The sequence below is a fragment of the Thermobia domestica genome, chromosome 1 (genome assembly GCF_964235325.1).
Source record: "Thermobia domestica chromosome 1, izTheDome1.hap1.1, whole genome shotgun sequence".
NCBI classification, from domain to species: Eukaryota; Metazoa; Arthropoda; class Insecta; order Zygentoma; family Lepismatidae; genus Thermobia; species Thermobia domestica.
Window position 1 is genome coordinate 138,329,059 of NC_137454.1, and position 26,714 is coordinate 138,355,772.

Sequence of the window (26,714 nt, forward strand, 5' to 3'; positions counted from 1 at the left end):
AATAACGAGTTATACAAGCAGCACAGTTTCCAAAACATGATGGTGACGACACGAGACCGTTGAAACAGAGTCATTATGTAATCTTAACATTTGAATGCTTCAGTGGATACACTATTGTTTCATTCAGTCGGAATAAAGTCCACTGTAAGTAGGAAAGTCACGTCTTATTAACAATTAGATGCCATACATGGAAAAGAAAGTTTACATTTGTAAATTATGAAACCTTGAAATGACACATAACTATTGCTATTAATAAAATAAATTATCTTTTTATAATTACAATTTATTGAGGCAAACAAAACTAGATGATCGAAATATTTACAATAATAGTAAAAACAATATAACATTTTTAAATTTGACAATATTAAGGTAAAAAGTCGTAAGCCTCACTTCCAACTTTTCTTTCAGGAGAGCAAAAAAATAACCTCTAAATTCCATTTACATCTTTCCAAGACACAATTCAAAATTCAAAATTATGAATAGATGTGCTTAAAATTCGGCAAGTAAATCACAAGCACGTAATTTCAGAAGTTATCATTTGTACATGTGCATGTAAAAAATGCAATGAAAACTTTATTTACTCTGGTATAGTACTCTCACTGACACCTATCACTTTATATTTATTTGGATTGTATTTTTTCAGAACATGCCTGATGGAGGTGATATTACACTGCCAAAACTGTTATCCATGGTTATTAATATAGGATGTCCTTTGATAGTATTTTTTATTACATAATGATATCACATAATATGTATATACAAGATAAAAATACTTTGTTGTTCTGTGAGGGTGTGAATTCTTTTCGCTGAATTAGGGATAACCATTTCCTTTTATATTCTTCGTCAGGTGGAAATGAATAAACGTTCACTTTTGGACCACCTGGGAAGTTCCCTTTGCAAAGGGGTACGCAACATCTGTTTGGCATAGTTAACACCTGAAAAAAAGTAATAACGAACACTTTATAAACAGACAGTAAATGCCTCATGCTTTTTACACATAGTTTGATCTGATAATATAATAACTTAAAAGTGGATACTCTTCAAATTTAAAGGTATTCATAGGTTTACTACCAGGGAAATATCCACTCGTCCTTCCATCTTTTCCAGACACGCACGTAAACAAACGCTTAGAATTGCTATTAAATTCTGGATAACAAAAACAATGGTGGGAACATCTAATCGTGCGGAAGATTGGAAATCTTTAACAACCAAACTTTCACTGAGCATGGGAAAAAAGCTAAATCATTTATGTGTTGATGTTGACTATTAGCATTCCTTTTCAACACGGAAACTATTTGAAACGCGAGACTACAATTTCAGGTAGACCCCGAATCACTGTGATGTGTTCCAATATCATAGCTCTCCTACCGGGAATTCAACCCACGACTGAGGCGCGCGTATATGCACCGGGCCCAGCCGGGAGGACATCCTTAATATATGGAATAAACCCCACCAATAAATATATTATAAGCCTAAAGATTCACCTGGTATCAGGCCCGTATCCAGGGGGGTCTAGGGGGGCCGCCCCCCCCTAAATTTTTACTGGCCCGCTCTAAAATTTTCACGGTAGGCTTGGAAATGAACTATAATATGGGATGAACTAATATTTTTGGATCGGGCCCCCCTAACTTCCAACGGGCCCCCCCAACATTTTCGGGCTGGCTACGGGCCTGCCTGGTATCCAAATTGGCAAAAAGTATAACGAAAGTTAAAGACTAAGGGGCACCCATACTAAGGAGCGTCAAGTTATACGAGTGAGGGTTAATTTATAGTAACACTATACAGAAACAACCACATGCATTACATATACAAAGGAGAGCCCATTTTACCTTCAAACAGCAACAGCGTCAGCTATTATTAATGTAATGCTCAACAATGAAATTAAGGATTCTGAGACGACGCTAGAACATCAAATCTGAATTTCCGTTATATATTTAAAACGACAATAACCTAATAATTTGCTTCATTAAGTCACTATCATAAGAAGACTGCTGTACTAACTGCACGTTTTCACTTCATATCTTCTTAACGTGCTAACAAGTTATAGGCTACATCTTGCAGTATGGTAGAAAAACTTTTTCGTATCAATGATATTAAAAAGCACTTTGTTCTAAATAATTATTTCAATTTCTCTGACCTATTTCAGAATAGATAGTTAATGCAGAACTCTTCACTTTCACTCTTACGCTTCGTTCCAGTCATAATATGTTCATCCATAAATCTAATAATAAACGGTGTCAGATAAAGAAATTGCAGTTTTCTATTAATAATGAAACTATAGTTAGTGTCCTTAGTATTTTGTTTTCAGTTGTTTGTATAAAGACATTTCGGCAATATCAGGCAGTAGTAGTAGATTGGGTTAGCTTAGGTTAGGGTAAGTTCTGTTCTGTTATATAATCGTGGTCACTAATGCATCGCGGAAGGCACTGCAGGAGGTATGCCATCTACGGAACTTTACCCCATTTACTTTAAGTAATGGGAATATAAGTGTATAGCACTAAAATACGGTATCTGACATTAACTTAACCTACTACTATTTGCAAGAAGGTACTACTCTTGTAGCGGAGGCTGAGCAACCGGAGTGCTATCTCTGTGAAACCATGACAATTGCCATTGAAACTCATATTACTGCCAAAATATATTTGGTTTCACAACCCTCACTTACGTGTATACTCACCGTCACTGACGCGCCTGCCACCTTCGGACGCAGCCCGTAGCTACATCTTGGGTCCTAGTTGCGCTCTGCCGTGACGGTTATATAGCATTCGTGCTTTTGTGGCCACCTAGCACATGATGGTTTCTGTTCCCTTGCATATAATTTTTATGTACTGTATCCGGACGTCATTTATATGCAAATCGTAAAAGAATTGTAATTTTTCAACAATGGCCCCCTTGAATTTCAACTACGCCAAGTGAGATATTTTCATGTCACCCAGTACAATTCATTTAGGAGACAATAAAAAGCAAATCTGTGAAGGAATTATAATTTTTCAGCAATTATTTCGAGTGGTGCGCCAAAAGTAAACCTGCATGGTATTGTTTATTAGTATGATTAACTCTTGTCACATGGGAAAAAAGCATGTCACCCGCTTCAATGTGTATTAAACACAAGAACATGGAGGAAATGTCTGTTTAAATAAAATGTGCAAAATTCCACACAAATTAATGTGTACTATTATGGAAAAAATTAGTGCAAGGCTGGACATGTGCTCCCTGGAGCGCCTAGCGCTACAAGTACCGGGACTCACAGTTTTCTTACATTAAATTAGGTTATAGGCCTACTAAGAACTTTCTTTGAGGTTTTCTGTACTCTTAAACATAAATGAATATGTGTAGGACTAATTATTTCAAACATTTTCACTGAATGAACTTCACCTCGGTGTTATGGAGAGGAAGATAAGTTCCTGTTTCCCTCCAATCTTTTAATACACATAGGGGTTTACTACAAAATAGTCTTATAATCAACAAGAAGCTACACACTTATTCTGATTATTTTAAGCAAGCACGGTACGAAAACCGTGAATTTTAATAGTTTAGGCTGTACTTCTTAATCCACACTTAAGTAACATTGATAAGTCTCATTTTGAGGTAAAATTTATAGTGAATGTATTATTGTTACGATTGTTTTCAACTGCAAACTCTTAAATAACGTATGAAGTACATTTATACATTACTCTAATCTCTCTGGACATTAAATGAACAATCTTACGAATAAAAATGTGTCTTACCTTCAGCTCCTTCGTATTCTTCTTCTTTCTAATATTGAAGACATTATGACTTCGATTAGTGACGTCACAAAATCAGTTCGTAGGCTTTCATTATAAGAGGGTGTTGCCTGTTGGCAGGAAAAAAAGTCAGAATTGTATCAAATTAGCAACATTTACTTGCATATTTTTAGTCCTTCCCACTAATCTAGAAGCTACCGCGTGCAGTTTTGGTGCACAAAGTTCCAGGTTAGACTCCCGGTAGGGGAACCTTGAAATTTGAATGTATTTTGGTGGTTCAGATTCCACCTTAAACTGTAGGTCCATGTATCATCATCTCCGTTCTGCAACAGACGCTAAACTCCAATCAACCTGGATATTTCTAGTTATGATGAATTAATCACACAGAATTTTAAAGTTTATTGTAAAGATCAGATCTTAAATTACAAAAAGGGGACACGGTAACTCAAAGCTAGAGTGCTTACCTCTGGTGTGTGAGGTCCCTGGTTCGATCCTCGGCCAAGTAATTTTGAAGTGGACAGCATCAAGTTCATGGAGTTTCTCGGAATATTTCCGTTTCCTCCCACTTTCTCATTCCACCAATTCTTCCATCATCATTCACTTGTCTTAATCATCGTCTCCTTTAGCTTAAAAGAGCATAATCATCGTGGAACGTTAAATTGAAATATTTAATTTTATTTTGAGCTGCAAAATTTTGCTAATTTAGGTGCTAAAAGAGGCAGTACAATAGAACTCCAAAATTACACGTTTGGAATACGTAATGTTTCAAATACTAAAACATAGTTTCTTGGTACGTCTGCGACAGGAAAAGTGTGAAGATTGAAAATGCTGCCAAAGTGATTTGCCTTTACATCTGTGTTATGTCTAAAGGAAAGTCGTAATTTTGATTTACGTCTTTAGTTAGGCCATCAGATTATGAGTTCATACCACTGAGCTACTCAGATAGATTAAAATATGTTCCCTTGAGGCTTATTAAATTTATTCTTCTTCACGAGTAAACAAATTTAAAAGAAAGAACAACAACCAACACAAAAGTTTACTTTTTGTTTTCTTCTTTTCTTTAATAGCTTGTAGCATGGACGTTCTTAAAAACTGATTCGCAGAAATACCGACCTTGCACTTGAAATGGAGAAACTCCACAGCTGGTTACGTAATGGGAACTATTACAGACTACAAAGAAAATGCATTGAAGAGTATGCAAGCTAATTGCATATTGATTGTCTTTTATTTTTATATAGACATCGGAATTTGAGAATGTCGAAATTAACAGAGTGCCGTCAGTAACATGTAAAGGCTTTTTATGTGCGACGCAATTCCAAATGGGATACGGTTAACATTGTCTGTAGGCAGGCAAGGAGAAACTGTCAGCATTTTGCTAACTAATGATTAGCGTAAAGGATCATGCAGTAGTCATTCACTTATGGGCCAAGGATAAGAGCTAACTTACTAACTTCCTATTATGAAATTCACATTCCTCTTTATACATTTGTCTATCATTGCATATATAAAGCTTTTACCGCTTTTTATCTTTCTTCTTTCATATTCTAACCCCTTAACAATCTCTCGTCTTTTTTACACTCATGGGACAAACATTATGTTTGGAAGATAAATCTACAAGCTTCCTAATACAAAGTGACAGTAAGCTATCTATATAGTAATTTAGTGTCATTCAAAATTTTACCTAATACCAACGGCGCAACTCTATCTCCAACATTTGGGGGGGGGGGGGTTTAGACCGTTCCCAATGATGTTCAAAATATTTATGAAGTTGTAAAGCAATGCTGTGGAGGATCAGTGCAGCACACTGAAAACATTTTGAAATTAAATTGCCAAACATCAATGTGAAATCATTTATCCTTCATTTTGTAAGTTGATATACATAACATTTCCTTAGATTAAATTACAAAATTTGCTCTTTTTTATATAAATTTACAGTAAATTTATAAGAAAGTATGATATTTTTATTGATAAAAGTGTAATTTTACACCACTTCATATTAGTAATTTTACTTTATAGGTGTAAATTGATTTACATAGAGGAGTGGCAAACAGATTGCCACCATTTTTTGTAAATTTACCTATGAATTTTTTTACAGTGCAGAGTTGTCTTCAACATTGGGAGAAGGGCAGATTTGAGGTTTATTCTCAAAGACTCATATTACAGTAGATGAACCTGATTTCTGAGGTGAACCTGTTGTATATATCAGGCGATGTAGATGAAGTGGCACTCGGACAGAGATAATATTTCTCCCCAAAAAACATATTTCAAATCGGATAATTGGGGGACCGGCTAGCCCAGTTGTAAGATTGAGGGGGACATGTCCCCTTCATTCCCCCGGTATTTGCGCCACTGCCTAATACTATAGAACTTGAGCGTTTCTTAAATCGGAATTAAAACAAATATTAAGTATGAAGTAGATTGTATCCCATTCTAGCTGCAAAAACTTTTGATGGCTAATGGTGGTAAAATTGTATTAGTTATAACAATAAGATTTACTTCGATTTACTGGAAGGTACTATACACTTACTGGAATGTACTTATATACGCTACTTTTGTATACCTATTTTAATATAGTAATTTTTGTTCTTTCATAATGGTGTTGAAGGAGAAAGTTAAAACCCGGAAACTATCCATTGCATACGCAGAATTTTCCTCGAATCAGTACGATAATGTCCTGGTATTAATGGATAGATAAATTAAATCATAATGAATTAACCATGAAATTTTACTTCTCTTTCAAAATGTCGCAGAAAGTCGCAGGACATTCTTACATTTGATTGTGAAAATAATTTAAGTAGAATCAGCGGCGCTTCTAGAAGGTAAAAACTGGGGGAGGGGACCAGAACCCAGACTATGAAGCTATATCATGAGTTTACTTTCGAAAATATATAAATAATAGCTTAAATTACTTATGGTACTCGTAAAATTGGAGAGCCTAGGCCCCCGGCCCTGGCCTAGATCCACCACTGAGTAGAATGAGTTCTTTGTTACAGATACACGAAATGCAAGATAGTGGCATTTTTTAACCAAAAAATCAACATAAAATTGTGTAGTTCTCCAGAATTGTAAGAGAGCAAAATAACTGTAAACTTGAAGCCAAACATATTTTGTTTTGTTGAAGTCTAAAACAGGATAACTAGAATGAGATTTACTCAGAACAGAAGGACGAATATGAACTCCATTTCTATCTCGTAAACAAGAACAACAACAAAAAAAAAATAAATAAATAAAAATAAAATAAAATAAAATAAATAAATAAATAAAATAAAAATAATAATCATAATGAATAATGAATGAATCATGAAAAGAAGACAACCACGCCTAATTAGAATTAAAGCAAACAGCAAGAACTTCAGATGAATGATAATAAGCAGGGATTATTTCTGGAGAGTCTGTGGATTTAAAAAATCCATGACAAAAGGATTTTGTCCAAGCCATGTATCTAACTATAACAGGTTAGCCTAGGGAGTGAATGATTTAACCTTCTATAAATACTATAGATTAGAAGTCAATATCTCTGTATCTACTACCACAAATAAGTATAGCCTACATACATTTCATGTTTCTTTGTAAAATCGTTAGAACTAGTCAACACATTTTAATTCAATTTTAATTGAAGAGGAGAATACATGGCACTCTGTATAGAACAGAAAATTATTTTCTAATTGGCCAGTCTTTTTGAGAGTTGTTGACAAAAGAACATGCAAGGTATGCACTGTACAATCGCTTTGCATTGCAATCCTAATTTAAATTTCCTTGTAGGACTCCATGAGGATCAGCTGTGTCCTTAACCTTTATTTGAAAGAGAGCGGCGACTCCAATTACAAAGCCTATTGCGTCACGGTGTGACAGACCGACTTTCCAACTTCTCTTTATGCAATTAGATGTATATCATTTTGTAATCGAGATCGTTGCTTAACCAATACAAGGTTTCCTACGCATCTTTTTACCAATCTAAAAGCTCTGTATTAAGAAACAGATCGAATTACAGTGCTGTTCAATCAATGATAGAGTATTCCGGAAAAATTATGTTGTTTAATCGTCATAACCCAATCAAAACTGCTATAGTTTACATGTTACAAACAAAGGTATACATTGTTAAAAGTTCGACATATACATAAAGAGACCACATAGCTGTATAAATAGGTCAGTGACAGTGAAGAAAAATATCTCAAATACCAGATAGATGCATACCAGCTTCTTCAGAAACAACACATGGATTTGTAGGACATTTAAACTCTCCTATTTTATTTCTTCATTTATTTGATCTCTAATAGATCATAAAGAAGCCATATGGAAGTATAAAACCAAACCATTCATACAAATGATATTTCGTTGGGAAATCGTAAAAAGGTTTACATTAGGAAATACGAGCTATTATTTATTTATTTATTGAACAATTTCCCAGATACAGCATAACTTTGCCATTTTACACAGGGACATGCTAACAAAAGAAAGAAAAAAAAACAAGACAACAATAACAACAACATAGAAAAAAAAAAAAGAGTGTAAAAGTAAAACTATTCCGTCAAAGCTCGTTTAATTGCTCTTTCAAACACTGGGTAGTTCGAAAAAATGTCCACATCAGTTGTTACTTGATTATAACTGTTTGGTATTCTATAAAAAAGAGACCTCTGTATAACAGCCAACCTAGGACGGGCAAGATGGAATAGGTGGGTATTCCGAGTGATGCGGGAAGGGACACGTAAGGATAGTTCCTGAAGTAATATTTCCGATCTTAAGGTTCCATTAACTATTTTATGTAGATATTTCAGGTCAGAGATAATTCTGCGTACTTCAGGAGTCTGAATATTAAGATGTCGCAAGAGCTCCTTCTTAGATAATATTCGAAGTGCAGGAACACGAAAACGGACTATAGCAATGAAGAAATTGAGAACAGAATCAAGTCTGGAGAGATGTGTAGGTGCTGCCATGGCCCATATGGGAGAGCAGTATTCGATCTTGGGCGCTATTAAAGTCTTATAAAAAGTTGCTAAAGAAGAAACAGTGCGTAGTTCGGTGAATCGATAAAGAAGTCCCAACATGCGCATTGAATTCTTTAGTATTGAGGAGATGTGGTCAGAGAAGGTGAGTTTTGAATCAAAGATGACACCAAGATCGTTATGACTAGCAGAATGTGTGATAGGGGAATCGTTGATATGGTATGTGGAGGGAACAGGAGACTTTTTCAAAGTAATAGTAATACTGTCACATTTCTTACTGTTGAGTTTCAAATGCCACATTTCACACCAGCGTGTAAGGTAATTTATGTCTTCCTGTAGAGCAATTGTGTCATGGAGACACGATATTTCTCTGTTTAACTTACAATCGTCAGCAAAAAGCAGAAGGCCACTAGGTTGAGCTGATAAGTGCGTGTAGAGATCATCCATATACAGGACAAACAGTAGAGGCCCAAGAACACTCCCCTGAGGCACCCCTGAGATCACGGGTTGGGGGTTAGAAGTCGCCCCTGAAAGAACAACTCTCTGTTTACGGTCCTTCAAGTAGCTTGTGATTAGAGATAGAAATTTGCCATGTACATTAAATCTATTGGAGAGTTTATGAAGAAGATGAATGTGACTGACAGAATCAAAGGCCTTCGAGAGATCAAAGTAGATAACATCTAATTGAGTATTGTTATTCATACATTTGACTGCACAGGAAAGAAGAGTACTTAAGTTTGAGAGACTTGAGCTTTTCGGTAGAAAGCCGTGCTGAGAACTATGGATGTAAGGTGAGGTGAATAGAACGAACTATGAGTAGAATACAGAAAACTACAAGTAAAATGTTTTATTAAAATAAGCAGCCCATTCTGAGTGAACGTAATCTTAAAATCAAGATTTTGAAACATGTAAATGTATCATTGACTAATTCCCAATTATCAGGAATGTTTTATTGCAGTCGTTATGTATTCTGACCAGTATATGATTTTTCAATTTTACGCAGAATAATGCGTTGCAGAAGCTAAGTTTGTATCTTGTGTGAACGGATGAGGAAAACAGTGGAGCGTAGCAAATCAATTGTATAATCCTAATTTTTCTCCACTTACAGCCCATTATTATTATTATTATTATTATTATTATTATTATTATTATTATTAATAATAATAATAATAATAATAATAATAATAATAATAATAATAATAATAATAATAATAATATGTTATTGGTAAGGAATTCCCCACTTTAAAATAGCGGGTAGTAAGGTGGCTCAGTGGTAGATTTCTCACCTCTGGTATAAGGAACCTCTGCTTCGATCCAGGCCATAAGAGTGTGTAGTGGATAACATTGGGTCCGTTGTTTCTCGGGATTCTCCTGTTCTTTTCCAAATTTTCATTTCATAAATGTGTTTTCATCTGTGTCCTTTAACATAAAGGGATAAACGTTGGACGTCTATAAACTGCAGAAAAATAAACAGAATAAAAAGCGTCTAAATAATAGTTCCCACAAAGTTTTTTTAATTTTTTTTTATTATTATTATACGATCCCTGAAACCCGAAAGAACGCATATTCCTAAGTAATTCTAAGAGAAGTTACTTCCTCTTCAGAAGCATGTCCACGTGTTTGCATTAAATTGCACGAGGTCACGATGCCATCGGATAATACGAGAAGATTACATCTATGTTCGGTCACGAAGACACGGAAGCAACTGAAGCTGTGAGGTGGCGAGAAAATACATGTAGCTGTAGGACAGCGGCAAATAAAAGTACTCAATGGTTTCTGTGAATTTTTCCTTCAGCTATGTTTATATACACTTACTTATACACTCACGTAGGTAACATAGGCAGTCCAAATTGTCTAGTAACAATAAGCACAAAAGTAGAACGGGCAGAAGGTAAGTTATGCTGCACCGAAGACGTCATTCTGTTTCTGCACTAACGGTGTTGAATACCTGCGGCATCTTTGTTTTCGAACTTATTGATTTATATAGGAAATTATTTTTATTTTCTTTGAAATGAGCTAGAATTTTAAAGGTTTTATTTAGCTTATGTCTTTCTGAAATCTATTTAAAAATCCCTTATTTCGTGAAGGTTAAGGTTTGTGATATATATATATATATATATATATACACTGCTCGCCATTAAACTTGCAACACCCAGGAGGAGATGAATGTAGAAATGCGAAACTTGGAAAACAAATGCGAAACTTGGAAAACAGAGAGATAATAACAAGAGAAGAAAATGATCACACAGATAGGTGATGTGATAGTGATATGCGTAGAAGGGTTGCAGAACCCTCAGGAGCTAGCAACGTGTAGAGCCACCACGGACGGCCAGAACTGTTACAACACGACAAGACGTGGAGAGAATGAGCCCATCGATGTCTGCTTGAGGTATGGCATCCAAAGCGGCTTCCACTCGGCGCCAAACCTCCTCAACACCTGTGCTGAGCCAGTCGGTGACCCACCATGACTAGCTATGCTCAATAGGCGAGAGATCTGGCGAACGCGCGTCCCATGGAAGCAGGGGCACGTACTTAGCTTCCAGGAATGCGAGAACATTCCTTCTAACATGGGGTTGCGTGTTATCCTGTTGGAAAGTGACGCATGAAGTCCATGGATTAATGGAACAGTAAGAGGGGGTAAGCACTTCTGTGATGTACCATTGGTTGTTGAATGTCCTTGGAATACATACGAGGCGCGAACGAACACCTAAGGCGATGGCATCCCATACCATGATGCCAGTGAAATGCCTGTGTAATGATGCATGATGGTTATCATGAAGCCTATTGCCACGGTGCCGCCAGACACGTATACGTCCATCGTGATGCTTTAGACAGAAGCGAGATTCATCGGGAAAAAAGTACGGCATTCCATTCCTGAAACCATGCACGATGGTGTTCGCACTATATTTGGCGCGCACGCCTATGTTGTACCTGTAGAGAAATCCACAGTAATGGGCGGCGAGAAAAAATTCCCCGCTCTGCCAAACGACGAAGCACGGTTCGTGTGAACACTGGACGTCGTAAAATCGCCCCTAATTCCTGCGCCAGCCGTCTTAATGTGGCCATACGCTTTGTTAGAGCCATACGTACCAGGCGTCTATTCTAGCAGTCCATCGTCAGACGCGGATATTGGGAACCTCTACGTAACTGCGATTTATTAGAGATTTCAGCATTAGATACTATTAGGACAGTCCATTAATTATGTGAATTAGTCCTAGAAGCGACAGTCCTATTAGAGACAGGAACTGTTATCTGTCCTATGAGCGACCAATTCATTTACATTGAGATGATGGAAGATTATATGGTTCTCTCTTGTAAAATATGTTTGCCTCTGGCGTTATTAGCGTCCGAACAACCTTGCTATGAAAAATGTACGTGCAGTGATACGGTTCGTCAAATATATTTTCTCTCTACTGTGAGTGCAAATAAAACTTTTTTTTTTAAATTTTGAGTTAGATTTGACATAAAACATATCAAATAACTTAACGAGAAAACAGGGATATTTCCATGAAAAGTATATTCCTATGTAATTATTGAAAATCTAGTTGTAATATCCCTTGCTTCAAAAACTCTGCTTTCTGTACTTAATTTGATTCAATTCTAATTACTCACTAAGCACAGTAATATATTTTATTTTGAAAAACTTAAACGTGTAACAGTTTTGCCAACTATCTACTTTTTAGACTTCCTAAGACACTGTGAATAAAGTAAAAAAAAAAAAATCAATGATAAAAGACAGTTTTTAGATCCCTTACATTTGATTGGCTATTCTCAACCAATCCCACCAATTACAATGCAATTCACTCTAAACAATCCAAAAGGCAAACAAACTCTCTAAACTATCTTGCTCCCTATTGTAAGCTACTAAAATGTAAACTAATTGCTTAATTTGTCTTCTCCCTTGTTTTGACTTATACATAAAAGCTTGTCGTATAGCAATCTGAAATAATCCCTTATAACTAGACGAACTGTTAAGTCCTGCGAGAGATTTGTAACTTGTGTAATAATTTCTCTGAATGCACCGTGTTTTTACATTTCTTTGATATCCTTAAGTGGTGAACACCCTCTTTCCATGGGCGCCCGACGGGAAGGCAGGTGTCGCCCACTGGCTCACGAAAATGTATACGTAATATAGCAAACCACGTATATTAAATACCAGATATACCAGACGTGATATAGCAACCATGGAGATGTCCCTCCCTAGAAAATTTTCTTCGGGCGCCCCTACCTCTTTCTGATTTCTTTCTTATGCCATAAACATATTCAATCTAAACTTACACTCCGTATCATTTTAATGAAATTTTTAATTATATTAGAATCATAGACAAAGGCGGAACTACTCTAAATATTTAGTTAGTTTTTCCCTTGATATAGTTAGTGTATTCATAGAAATTAGTTCAAAAATATAATATTAGGAAAAACGTATAAAATATTGTTAATGTAATGAAAGCATTCTCACGTATTAAATTCAGGTGGAGCGAAAATTTTCATAGTACATTTTGTTAGGTTTTAAATCACATTAGCATGAAACAAGTTAAAGCAGAGAGAATCTTATCTTCTTCCATTATCTTAGTATGAACGAATCGGTGACTCATAGGGCAGTTAACAGATCGAATCGGTCGCTCATAGGAGAGTTAACAGTTCCTGTCGCTAATAGGACTGTCGCAAGTCGGACGACACCAATTATGTGACGCTACAGGGCACAAAACTGGTTTTCACTTTGTTAACGCTTTGTGACATAAAGGATTCTTTTTAACAATTTAATTGTCGAAAACTTTCAATCATTTTGAAGCATCTCATTGATTGTAAAATTACCAAACAAGGGGAAACATTTTTGGCAATATTTAAGAAAACTCGCGCTGAAGAAAAAGCAGAAAAATACACGGTGAATATAATCTGAGTATTAGAGATTCTAATATCTAAGTATAAGGTGGGGAAAGGGATGAACACAAATGTAAACCAGAGACAGATTTAGAAAAAAAAATTAGAAAAAAAGTGATGATGGGAACAGAGGTTTGATGAGGGGCCGCAACTTTTGGAGTGTATGTCATTCATGGCCGCCATCTTGAAATCCGCTATTTTGGATTCAAGTCATTTTTTAAAATGGGAAGGGGGTGTATGACACATCAAATAACACTAACTTGAGCTCAGGAATTTAGTGATGTAATTTGTTTTTTTTTTTTTTTCCTATCTTGTACAGTTTAGAAGTTATTGAAGTTTAAAGGTGGGAAATTACCGTGATACTGAATGCTACAACACATGTTCTACGTGTTGTCCATCCCGTGCAATGCACAACTGTAGTCGCCGCAACCATTCTGACTCCACACGGAGGAGAATGCCTCCTGAAATTGCTCACAGGCTTGTTGGATGCGATCCTCCAGGTGTCTCAAATCACGGATTGTCTCAGCATACACTATCTGCTTAAGATGTCCCCATAGATAACAATCAAGGGGCGTTAAGTCAGGGGATCTGAACGGCCACTCCACGGGACCACGGCGACCAATCCACTTCCCTGGCAGTTGTTCATCCAACCATTCACGGACACTAAGTCCATAGTGTGGAGGGGCTCCACCGTGCTGAAAATAAGATGGGAAAATACCGTCAGCGTTCAGTGTGGCAGGGAACACAAGGTCCTGCAGCAGCATCAGATACTGTGGTGCAGTTAAGGTGTTGTAAATGAAAAATGGCCCAATGATGCGGGTGTCCCATATGCCACACCACACCATCACCTTCGTTGGACTATGTTCTTGACTCGGGTCAACCCAGTTCGGATTTGCGTCACACCAGTATCGACAATTATGTCCATTAACCTCCCCGTTCAAAGTGAAATAAGCCTCGTCGCTGAACAGTATATCCTTGGCAAACGCAGGATGCAATTCGTGTTGTTCAGTAGCCCACATGCAGAATTCCAACCGGCGATCAGGGTCATCCTCGTTCAGTTTATGTTGCATGTGCAGCTTGTAAGGATGCCACTGATTGGCGTGCAATATCCGGACAACGGAGGATTGACTTATTGCACATGCTAGGGACACATGACGGGTACTTCGTTTAGGACTTTTCACAAACCACGCTACAACCGCCGTTGCAGTTCCTCATTGGTGGAAGTCTTTGGTTGCCCACTACGTGCCCTATCTTGGACAGAGCCCGTCTCCCAGAATTTGGTGATCACGTGAGTCACCGTGCTGAGCGATACCGGTTCTCTGTCTGGGTGCCGTCTGTTGTAGTCAGCTGCTATTGTTCGGTAGTTGCGTTCCTCTGATATAAGGATGATTTCGATTTTCTGTTCACGTGTCAGACCCATTTTAGATCACCTGGAACAAAGAGAGAACTGGGTCAGTATCAAGGTAATTTCCCACCTTTGAACATTAATAACTTCTAAACTGTACAAGATAGAAAAAAAAAATAAATTACACCACTAAATTCCTGAGCTCAAGCTAGTGTTATTTGATGTGTCATACACCCCCTTCCCATTTAAAAAATGACTTGAATCCAAAATGGCGGATTTCAAGATGGCGGCCATGAATGACATACACTCCAAAAGTTGTGGCTCCTCATCAAACCTTTGTTCCCATCATCACTTTTTACTTTTCCCGTCGATTTTCAAACTTATGCAGATGCCCAAGGACTTTTGACTCACCCTGTATTTTCCTTTCATCCTATTTCTTTCGGTTTTTTTTTTAACTCATAGTAATGTTGGCCTATGGTCCCAGACGTTTCGTATAGCGCTCGGTACTTTTAATTTTTCTAACAAGTAAAACAAAAACAAAAAAAAGATTATTTAATTACATTTTTATTTCTACAACTCGTATTACGCAACATTCTGACAAAGGGTTCTTCTTCTTTGCCTCTAATACGTGGTATTCCCGAAGGAAGGAAATTACTAACGGATATTCCTCCATGGAAACCACAAATAGATATGAATTTAGGTTATTAGTTATCACATAATTCTTCCGGCTGAACATTTGAATCATTTGCGCCAGAAACAATCAGTATTAGGAACTTCGACAATATCAGGTAACTAAACGGTAAGTCACTTACTCCACATCATTTCTAGAGTTTATATTTGTTAAAATATTTCTGTGATTATATTGGAATCACTCATTATTACTAAGATTAGCAACAAAGAAGTATGTATCATCAACACTTATACATATTTAAGTTATTGTATTTAAATTACGTTTAACAATTTTGGAAAATGTTTCGTTTTACACTTAGAAACGAGGAAGCTTTCAGCAATGCTATCACCCGAGAACAAAATAAAAAAATAAAGAAATTAACAAAATAAAAAATAAATAAAATCTCGTAGGATCAATTTGATATGATTGAGTGAGGAAAGATGATGGAGAATATCGCAAGAACCTCTCCATTACCAAACAAACACCCAACATTCTATAATAATAATAATAATAATAATAATAATAATAATAATAATAATAATAATAATAATAATAATAATAATAATAATAATAATAATAATAATAATAATAATAAGAAGAAGAAGAAGAAGAAGAAGAAGAGAAATATGCAGGTTTTATTTAGAAGTTTTTTTTTAAATGTTCTAATTCCCTGTAATTGCATTTCGTATTTGCATTTGAGAAACATTGAGTACACGAAAGAAAAAAATATTATTATGTAAACTAACTAAGCATATTTTTCTTCTACGCATGGTAAAGTTAAAATAAAAGTTCTTTTAGTAATAGTTATACCCAGTGTTTCTTCCAGACATGATTTTGCGGGGGCCTCTTCCCCCCTCCCGGAGCTCTGAGATTGCTTCCCGGAGGAGACCAAAATAATACATCTATAGTATAATAGTAAATAGAATAGTATCAGCAGTGCCCCTTCGGAATACTAAGTGTGCCTCCCCAGAATAATGTTTCCGAAAGAAACACTGGTTATACCTTTTGCCATTTCACTATCAAATAATTCCAATATTCGATCTTCTATGAAAATTATTACATTTTTTTTAAATATGTATTTACATAGAAGTTGTGACCACAACAGTGAAATGTAAAACAATTTTAGTTAGATTATCATATTATAATTTTGTTTGATTTCCACTGAGACAATTCAAACGAGATTTGTAGTTTGTTTGTTGAAGATTAGCTTCCCTTTCCAGCATCGACGTTATTTGGAACATGGACCTAAAAACAAACTTTTAAGATGAAAATCGAAACACCGTAATGCATTTTATCCTCTCCACCTGAAATCGAACCCGCGACCATTTTCATAGGAGGTATACGCTAGCCACTAGCAGGGTGCCCACAGGAGAGTTTTAGGGCACAGGTTCCGCATATGAGATTGCAATGACAGATCGGACTTTAATTATACCATAATAATGGTTTTACGAATGCTAGGGAGGGGGACGGGCATTGCTAGCCACTAAACCAACGGGGAGTGCGTATTTATATTTAAATAGTTATGTATAACAATACACTAGTAATGCTGTGCACTGAAGAAGCGAACCAAAGTTTCCTTTCTTTTGTTAATTCACATTTTTATATCATCTTATCGTTCACCAGTTGAGATTCCAACCAACACTATAGTAATTCGTTACCTTCCAAAAACATATGCTCAAATATTAACTGTAGTCTGTAATTCTAGTTGATGTGTACATCAGGGGTAAAAAAGCGGGGAACGTGGGGGGACGCCGTCCCCTTATCTCCAAAAAATGTATATACAGCGTTCCCCCAGTTCCTAAGAAATTACAATGGGCAAAGATAGGCAGGGAGACGGCGTGACGTCATGTTGCCACCTACGTTCCCCCACCTTTTCAGATCCACTTTTAACCCTGGTGTACATCAATAGTTGCTAAAGCGCCTGGTCGCAACAGAGAAACCTCTGCGCTACCACGCGGAACTACCATCTTCGACCAGTCCTGAAATTATTGCTTATAAGGGCCACTTAGCACAAGTCATATGAATAATCGTTTCAATAACATTTTGTAGACATATTATTAATTTATACGTAATTATTTGTACATGCGCCAACAAAATAACATCCTATAATGTATTATGGTATTTTAAGTAACAAAAGCGAAAGAGCCCCTATATTGTTAACCTACAAGAAAATTTTCCTTATGTTGGAATTCAGGCATAGTTAATGGATTAAAAAATACGAAAATAAAAAAGAAGTTCTCAGTCTGACCTGTATGTATGTTCGATTATAACGAGAACTGTTGGTCATATTTCGGTACGGTTGTCACTAATCGAATTAGTTATTCCCAAGAATGGCTGTCACGTATAAAATATTTTTAAAATTCTGACAGTTTTATATATACATATATGTTGATACTGTTACAGTTCTTTTGATGCCTGTACTAAGGATGGGCAAAACATTCCGGAATCCAGAAATTATACTTTTTACTTTCCGGAATCGAAAAGATTGTGTTTATTTGAACACGGAATGCACAACCATAGTTGCTCTTCCACATAAATGGACATTGGGCACTGCTTTTATGTGCAAAGATGAACAGAGGTTTCAAACCAACTCCTATATGGACAACAGCATTACCACGTACCGATCCAGGACATATTACACTATATAAATCGTTTGGGAAATTCTAAACAATTACTTATCGCTTTAAAGATTGATATGGGTTTCATTCTGTATGAATTATTCCATTCAAAATTTTTAACTTCAAAAAATGTCCGTGCCCTCATGTCTCCGATTTCTTTAATTTCTTTTCCTCGATAGGTTATCTATGTGATAAACAGAAATATACTTTTAAAATGCAGTTCTACAACTGCTTGTTCGGGCATTCGAAAATGAATGCACTTGCGACATAACATTATGCAGGACATGAAAGGAGAAAAAAAAAACATATGAAGGAGCTGAGCGTTCGTGATGGATATAATGTGTAGATACAACATAAACAATGTGAAATTAAATTTAGAGTTAACTCATGATTAAAATGTACTCATACCAGTAATGTGACGATCGGATACAATCAGATCTATAAGGGGTTATTCACACAAACCATTACGCGCCGCTATTTTAACGCCAGCAAAATTCGCTTGAATGTATTTCAAATACGTACGTACATGCACTAAGCTACCTGCAATTCTGTCGGCCGCCAACAATCACGTTGATCATTGTGTAAATGTTATATTCGCGAGCAGTGCCGGACTGGCCAAGTTGAGGGCCCTAGGCGCGGGTTCTTAAAGGACCCCCCATATTATATATATGGGCGTAAATAAGGGCCCCGCAGAACCCGCATTGCGGGGGATCCGAAGCCACTAGGGGCCCCAAATCGTGCAGTGGGACGCAGGGAAGTTGACCCACTCCACGATGTCTGTGGGGGGAACCCAAACCTTTAGTTACGACACTGTGTATAACACGTCAGTTGCAAAACATGATAAGTGATAAAATCATATTTTCTGTATTGAATACGTAGTACAAAACGGATCACAAAAGAACTTGCAATAATATCAAGGCAATCAAACGTAATCGTGAAGTTACATCAGTTACTTTGACACTTTCTTTCGCAGACGAACATAGGCTTCAGCAACCTTTTTGGTAGGAAGACTCAAGAAAGCATTTGCGATCGCGAAAATTCGACCAAGGGCTACAGGTCCTGATTTCTGCGGGGGGGGGGGGGGCTCGAGCCTCGGGACCTCGGCAATTACCAAGTAGCCAACGTGGCCAGTCCAGCACTGTTCGCGAGTGAATGTGTATGTGCTAAGGAAGGAAGGAAATCAATTCTGTCGGATCTGACAATTACAATACACAATAAGATAGTTTGATTTTTTATAGGCATGGATTTGGTACGATTGATTGACTTTTACTTTTTAAAAAATGCGATTTTCTTTAATTTAACTGAACTAACTTCTCTTGAAGTAACAACTGTGCTGTAATTCTAATCAGAAGATATATATATTATATATTACCACGGGCAAAAGTGCATTCATACCAGGGCCGGCGCTAGCAATTTTGCCGCACTGGGCAGTGCTTTCACATGCCGCTCCTTTAATCCGCAAACCTTATTTTCACAGATGACGTTCAAGTGTCATTTAAAAACATGTATAAAATGGAAAAGTAAACAAAAAAAATGAACTACCTTTCTGGAATGCTTACGTAATATTCAAACGACTCTATACTGACACAATATTCAGTATGCTCGATTTCGCTGTATATCTGTAATATTCAGCAGCGCATACAGAAAATAAAATTTAAAAAATACTTGAGTCATGACTAAAAATTTTAATTTTTAGGCTTATTTTATATCAAAAGGCGTTTTCAATAGAGTATGGAGCAAGAAGATAATTAGTAAATCAGATATTACGGTAAATCTAAGTGATTTGCCTAAGCCTTATAATGTACTAAAACACAATAGATATACATAAATTTAACATACCTTAATTGAAATAAACTTTTCTTGCTTTGATATAAGCAAATTCCTTTATCACATTCGCGTAGTCCAATGTTTTAGCCAATTTGTGTTCTATTGATATCATCGCTAGACCACTCAAGCGTGTTTCAGATATGGAAGAACGTAGATACTTTTCAATAAGCTTAAGTTTCGAAAAACGTCTTTCTCCACTTGCCATTGTTACCGGTAAGGTTAACAAAATTCTAAGTGCAACACTGACATTGGGAGCAAAGTTATGTTAATTAATTTTAAAGTCTCTTTTGGTGAACTTTTAGGCTTAATTATAGTGGATAACACTTTCAGGTCGTCTTTCAAATCACTGGGGTTAATATGTTTCTATTCTTCGTTTGTTGAAATGCTGGCAAGTTTGGTACACTTTTCAGACAAAAGTTCAGGTGGCATATCTTTAAAATTACTTATCGTAAAGTAAATCGAAATACTCGTCGTTATATTTAAGTTGTTTAAACCTTTTTCTTATAGCTAAGTGTTAGAACTTAGTAATAAAAATCGATCTTGTATCTTGTTTGTGGATCTTCAATAGCTTCATCCTCTGCCTCGCACTGAAACTGTCTTCTTTCGACTTCGAGCTTGCACTGTATTACATATCCGTGGATCATCCATATCTAATGCTGATGCCAACTCTGTCGCATCAACTGAGTAAGATTGAAACTTTGCATCATTTCTTCTCTCAAAGTACCCAGATATATCTTCGAGAAATCCTACTGCATCCAACACTGCAACACATGAGAATCAATGCTTTGAAGATTTTTGCTTACTATGCTTATGTGGTGTAAAAAGTCATATCAGACAGCGAGGGAATAAAGGAAAAAAAGTGACGCAGCTGGTTTGCTATACACAGAGCATCGTGGGTGACCATTCTATCTGTTCTATTGTCATTACTTATTTGAAGTAAAGCATCATAAACTTCCTCTATTTGATAACTGAGTCAGAGCATCAATTCGGCTCTCCCACCTAGTGGTGGTTAATGATTTTAAAGTGAGACTGCTAATATATTCCTTTAGTATGGCCCAACGTTGAACTGACGCAGAAAAAAAGTCAAACTTTTTTTAGCTATATAAAAAATGAAACATTTCTCAAGAAAAAAATATGCTGTACGATTTACTATATTCGGAATGAACAATTTGTAAATTGGTCAAAAACTCGCTTTTAGAACCTAAATGTCTCTAGATGCTACAGGCTAGAACGGCCTGTCTCAAGTGGGAGTGTACCTTTTGCATCTTGGAGCGGAGCGTTAGAACATTACTGAATAATATATATATATATATATATATATATATATATATATATATATATATATATATATATATATATATATATATATAAAGACACCTTGATAATCTTATGCACTCTGGCTCAAAATCTTGTCTACGCCGCTGCAATGGAAATATTGAACGAGATACCTGTGGCTAGTAGTTTGATAATTAAAAATGAGGAGCAATGCTCTGAATTTCCTGAGTGAGTATTTTCTTGAATGTGAGTGAAGTAAGTTCAATTACATTCTCAGGTGAAAACAGTTTTATTTTTCCATGTGAGCCTATTACGAAGCATTATATTTTGATAGTATTCTTTTCTTTTTCAAATTTTGCTGCCCTGGGCGGTGGCACGGCTCAACCCCCCCCCCTCGCGCCGGCCCTGATTCATACTTCCAATCTTTCACATCCTGCAACGTTAGACAACCAACAATGCACTTAAGGTTGGTTGGTTGAGAACAAGTGCTCTACTTTGTTCGAAAAATGTCAGTGTAGCAAAACGGTAAACAAACAGAAAAATATCCATCCTCTGCAACGAATGAAAAATCGGGTAAAATACACCTTCTTCTCAATAAGAATAAGAATAAACTACGTTTTAGTAGTGATGAAGGAGTTATTAGAAATGATAATGATTTCCTGAACACCAGAACTTCAGATTCATTTTCAGGTTTACGAAAATCTGGTGGGTGGATGTAAGAATTGATTAGCATTAAGGAGGAATCACACTGGGATATATATATATTATATATATATATATATATATATATATATATATAGAGAGAGAGAGAGAGAGAGAGAGAGAGAGATTTTAGATTTTATGCCTGTGTGACTTCTTATTTTCGGATAGGTTAGAAAGTTGTCCATTATCCCCTGTGTAATACATATACTATAAAACTGTACGGCAAGAATAACAAAAGTTGCAACATATAAATAAACAAAATTACAAATTACAAATAAATAAATAAATAAACATGAATGACTATCGAAACAACTATAAAGCTTTTCTCCAGTTGTATGGATAGATAACGAACATCTTAACAAGCCTCCTTGTTTTTGTAACAATTTTTGTGGTAGAAAATCATGTGTTTTACAAACAACCAAGTTTTCTGTATTTGTCAAAGTACTACTTTGTTTTAAAAGTATCATTACATTAAGTAACAAAAGAGAAGTTGAGTATTTCGAAAAGTGTACTGTAAGTTGTGTTCGAAAGTCTCGTTATTTTTTCTTATGACTTCTTCTATTACTTTGAATGAGCTGTAACCAAACTGACAATTTTTAAGGGACTTCAAAAAATTCAGGCGCGCAATTATATTTTGAAATGTACATTTTACAATTTTGTTTAAATACTAAGTTCTACTAAGATTGAAATTTCTCAAAATCTGGTTCGAATTAGGATGCACTAATCCTCAGAAATGGACTGCAATTTATATAGTAACCCTGTTCATCCATTCGTTTGAGATTAGGAACCATGTCGCGGACTGGATAGAACCTTTCAAAGGCCAGCATCTGGTCCGCGGGCTGCAGTTTACCCAACACTGCCCCTAGAACATGGATGCCATTTGGGAACCCCAGGATCGGGATACATTTGCTTGGACGTCTGACAACGAAACACACATACCTGAACGCCCACCCACTCCCTCAGTTATTCAGAAGTTGCTGCACTGGACGGAAGGGAAACTATTACCAATACCATGAGATGGAAACGAACAAAATTAGACAAATGGTATTACCTCTTATAGCAATTTAATATTACCTCTTATATTTTAGTTTACAGCAGCGCCCTCTTTCGAATATTAGTTAGTAGGGTTAGTGAGGTTGAATTGAAGCAAAAAACGAAGGAAAAGATCGATTACACCTTAAATGAAAAATACTGATATCATAATACCCGACACAAGTTAAATTTACATTTAGCATTGGCTTTAGAAATACTTGAGGACCGTCTCTGTAAATTTGATTTGAGTTGAGTTTAGCGTCTCTTTCAGTAGTAAGGCGATATCAGACGTTTACCTACTGCTTAACGTGGGATCCAAACCAAGTGAGCTCCCACCGGGAATCCAACTCGGGTCTTCCACGCCAAAGGTGCGTATACTAACCGCTTAGCCACGAGGAAGCTCCGTTTTTGTAAAGCTTGTTTTATGAAGAAAGAAAAAGTTCTTATTAATTTCTTTACACACCAATGCTGTCTACATGGTAATATTAATATTTCAGAGGCCCAGGCGTATATTATTTTCTTAAAAAGAATCAATAAATACTTTACTAGTACGGTACTAAACCCGAAGAAGTCGTGTAAAAAAAAAAAAAAAAAAGTACCGAAACACAATTCTGATGCATTTAATAATACTATCTCTACATGTTCTTAGAGTTACTAACAAAAAAAGGGCTAATCATTCGGAATGCTTATACCGCTATGATTTCTGTACTGGTGAATACAATGGATTTTGTTTCCTTTTACGGGAATCTCAACCCATAAAACTCGTCGTTCATTGCAACTACAGTAGTAGGTTGCTCTTTTAAACCATAATACTGACTTTTGAGAAACCCATTTCCGAATTCCAGATGTTTTCTGAATTCCGATTCTTTTTTTTCTAAATGCCGGAATTTTTACGAAATCTGGAATCTTTCGATTTTATTTTCCGGGATTCGGGAAGTAAAACTGCCGCATTTGGCCATCCCTACTATATATATGTATATAAAGACAAAACATATTAGCAATGCAACCTCATTTCGGGAACCTTTGGTTATATTTCTATGTGGTTTCCACTAAAGTAATAAGCTATTCAAAAGGGGTGTTCTCACCTATAATAAAAGAAACATCTCAATAATGTTGACAATTAATTAATTATTAGTAAAAAGATATTCAAGAATTTGTAAATTGCATAGAGCTATTACATTACATAGATTAGCTCTACTTCCTAATCCCGTAAAATAAAATAATAATGAGTATCATTTAATAATTAATTTAATTTATTCTGAATTTCAATTTCGGTCAAAGATCTCAAATCGTGCAGGTAGTTAAACAGCTTATCTTGAAAAAGTATTGATTCATCTTTAAAATCATTAAAAAGCAGAAAATGAAATCTTTCAAAAAAATTAGTAACCGACTTCAAAAAGCGCTAAAAAGGAAAATTTTATTTTTAGAAGCACTAAAAATATTACTATAAATAGAAAATTTTGAAGTTTGTGCCAACCCAAAGAAAATATGCCTAATAAAATCACAACTGAAACTACAATTCTAAGTGGTAAAAGTGGAAAATTTAAACCAAAAGGGGGAAAAAAAAAACTTCAGAAACGCGATGAAAACGGAAAAATAAAACAAAAAATAGTAACCGACTTCAGAAACGCTTTATAAAGCAGAAAATAATAAAAAAAAAGCACTAAAAACCCTTACAAATATTAAACATTGATTTGTTTGGCTTGACACAGAATTTAAAATGTTTTAAGTAATAATAATGAATTGTTTTCTGCTATTAAGAGGCCTAACCACTGTGAAATTAAAATACAACTAATTTTATTGTAATTATGTGATATCTTCAAACAGATAAAAGATAATCGACATGTGGAACAAGAGCGCGCAAGACAATATTATTTTCTATGTGGTATCATTATTACGAGTCATCTAGTAGCTTTCCGTTTGTAAACGCGAAAACAAATGTCGATTTTCTAAATGGCTGGAAATCGAAAGCAAATAAGTGAGTCGTGATAACGGTATCTCATATAAAATAATATTGTCTAGTGAGCTCTTGTTCCCACTTTTCAATTATCTTTAATCTATTTTAAGATATCACATAATTACTGTAACATTAGCGGTATTTTAATTTCGCCGTGATGAGGACGATCATTTTCTGCTTTTCAGCACTTTTCATTATTTTCTGCTGTTTAATGCTTTTCTGAAGTCTATTATTATTTTTTTATGTACACAGAAATTTATTTTATCTTTCACGCTTCAAGACGAGGTAATACATAACGAAGAACTTCCAGGTGTTATTTTCAATATGTACCGACATCCTAAGATTCATGTAACATTTTAATTATTCTTCCTATAAGAAAAAAACTTTTTTCCCATATATTCTTTGCACTTTTCTTTATTGGATTTAGTAACGAACTGTTACCGGTACCTGTCGATTACTATCTATATTATGTTCCTAATTCATAAAGTCAATTTAATTATATATCTTCAGGTACAAACTAGGTACCAGTCACATACGCGTATGTAAAGTAATCCAAGTGACGGGTGATGAAATATTGCGGATGAATCGCCTGATCTGTTCTATAGCAAATGAAGATTTGAGCTTTTCATATTCAACTGACTTCGGCCCAAGCCAATACTACAAACAACTGTTACTGCAATTATTATCTTCCACTACAATATAAATGATTGGGAATCCTCAGGAAATTTTACTCCGTCAAGACACCATGATTTTATTTTACAAAAATATTCGTGGAACACACACACACACACACAATATATATATATATATATATATATATATATATATATATATATATATATATATATATATATATATATATATATATATATATATATACAGGGTGTTTAATAAGTAATGGTCATAAATTAAACCGTAGATAGTACACGCCAAAACTAACAAAAAAGTCTTAGTAAACATGTGTCCGCAAAAGCTTCGTAACGGAGATAGGGGCTGTTGAAAGTGTGGGAAAATGAAATTTAGAGACGAATATCTCAAAAAGTATGAATCGGACAGAGGGCGGTCCAATGAATAACTATCGAAGTCAGACCTGCGCTATGCAGAAATGAATGGTTGATAACTATGCAATGCGCGCGCAAGGCATTCCCCAAAGAAACGGAGGGATACCCGGAACGCGTGCTATAGGCAGTGGACGAAAACCTAGGAACGAGCACAAGACGTGTGGGACTTGCCGAAGGCGTATCCAATGCTTTCGTATGGCACATTCTCCATGAACAGCAGTTGTACCCATACCATCTGCAAATGCAACGTGCCCAACCTCTGACCCTCACAGACTTTCCGGTGAGAATGCAGTTTTGTCAGTGGCTCCGAAGACAAATTACTGGCAATCATCATTTCACTGATGACGTCCTATTTACTGATGAAGCACAATTCACCCACGATGGCATTGTAAATTTTCACAAATCTCATATCTGGGCCACTGAGAGTCCACTTGCAATAGTGAAGTTAGGACATCAACGTAGGTTTTCCTTAAACGTGTGGGTAGCACTTAGGTGATCAGCTCGTAGTGCCATTCTTTCTTCCTAATGCATTAACTGGGATCCCATATTTGAGATTTCTTCAACACGATTTGCCACTTCTACTCGAAGATATACCTCTCGATAGGCGTTAGTGACTGTGGTTTATGCATGATGGAGCGCCAGCATATTTCTTTAACCGTGTCAGAGAAGATTTACATG

General features: G+C 35.9%; 2 protein-coding genes across 4 annotated transcripts in view; one reads left to right on the plus strand and one right to left on the minus strand.

Moving 5' to 3' along the window:
* Positions 1-26,714, minus strand: part of LOC145689537 (ectonucleoside triphosphate diphosphohydrolase 1-like) — a 367,616-nt gene that overhangs the window by 143,861 nt on the left and 197,041 nt on the right. The gene's annotated exons all lie outside the window — the stretch shown is intronic.
* LOC145689526 (phenoloxidase-activating factor 2-like) overlaps positions 15,418-26,714 on the plus strand; it is a 63,411-nt gene continuing 52,114 nt past the window's right edge. Inside the window, exon 1 of the mRNA XM_081763703.1 lies at positions 15,418-15,693. The gene's annotated coding sequence lies outside the window, so the exon portion shown is untranslated. The remainder of the gene's footprint in view (positions 15,694-26,714) is intronic.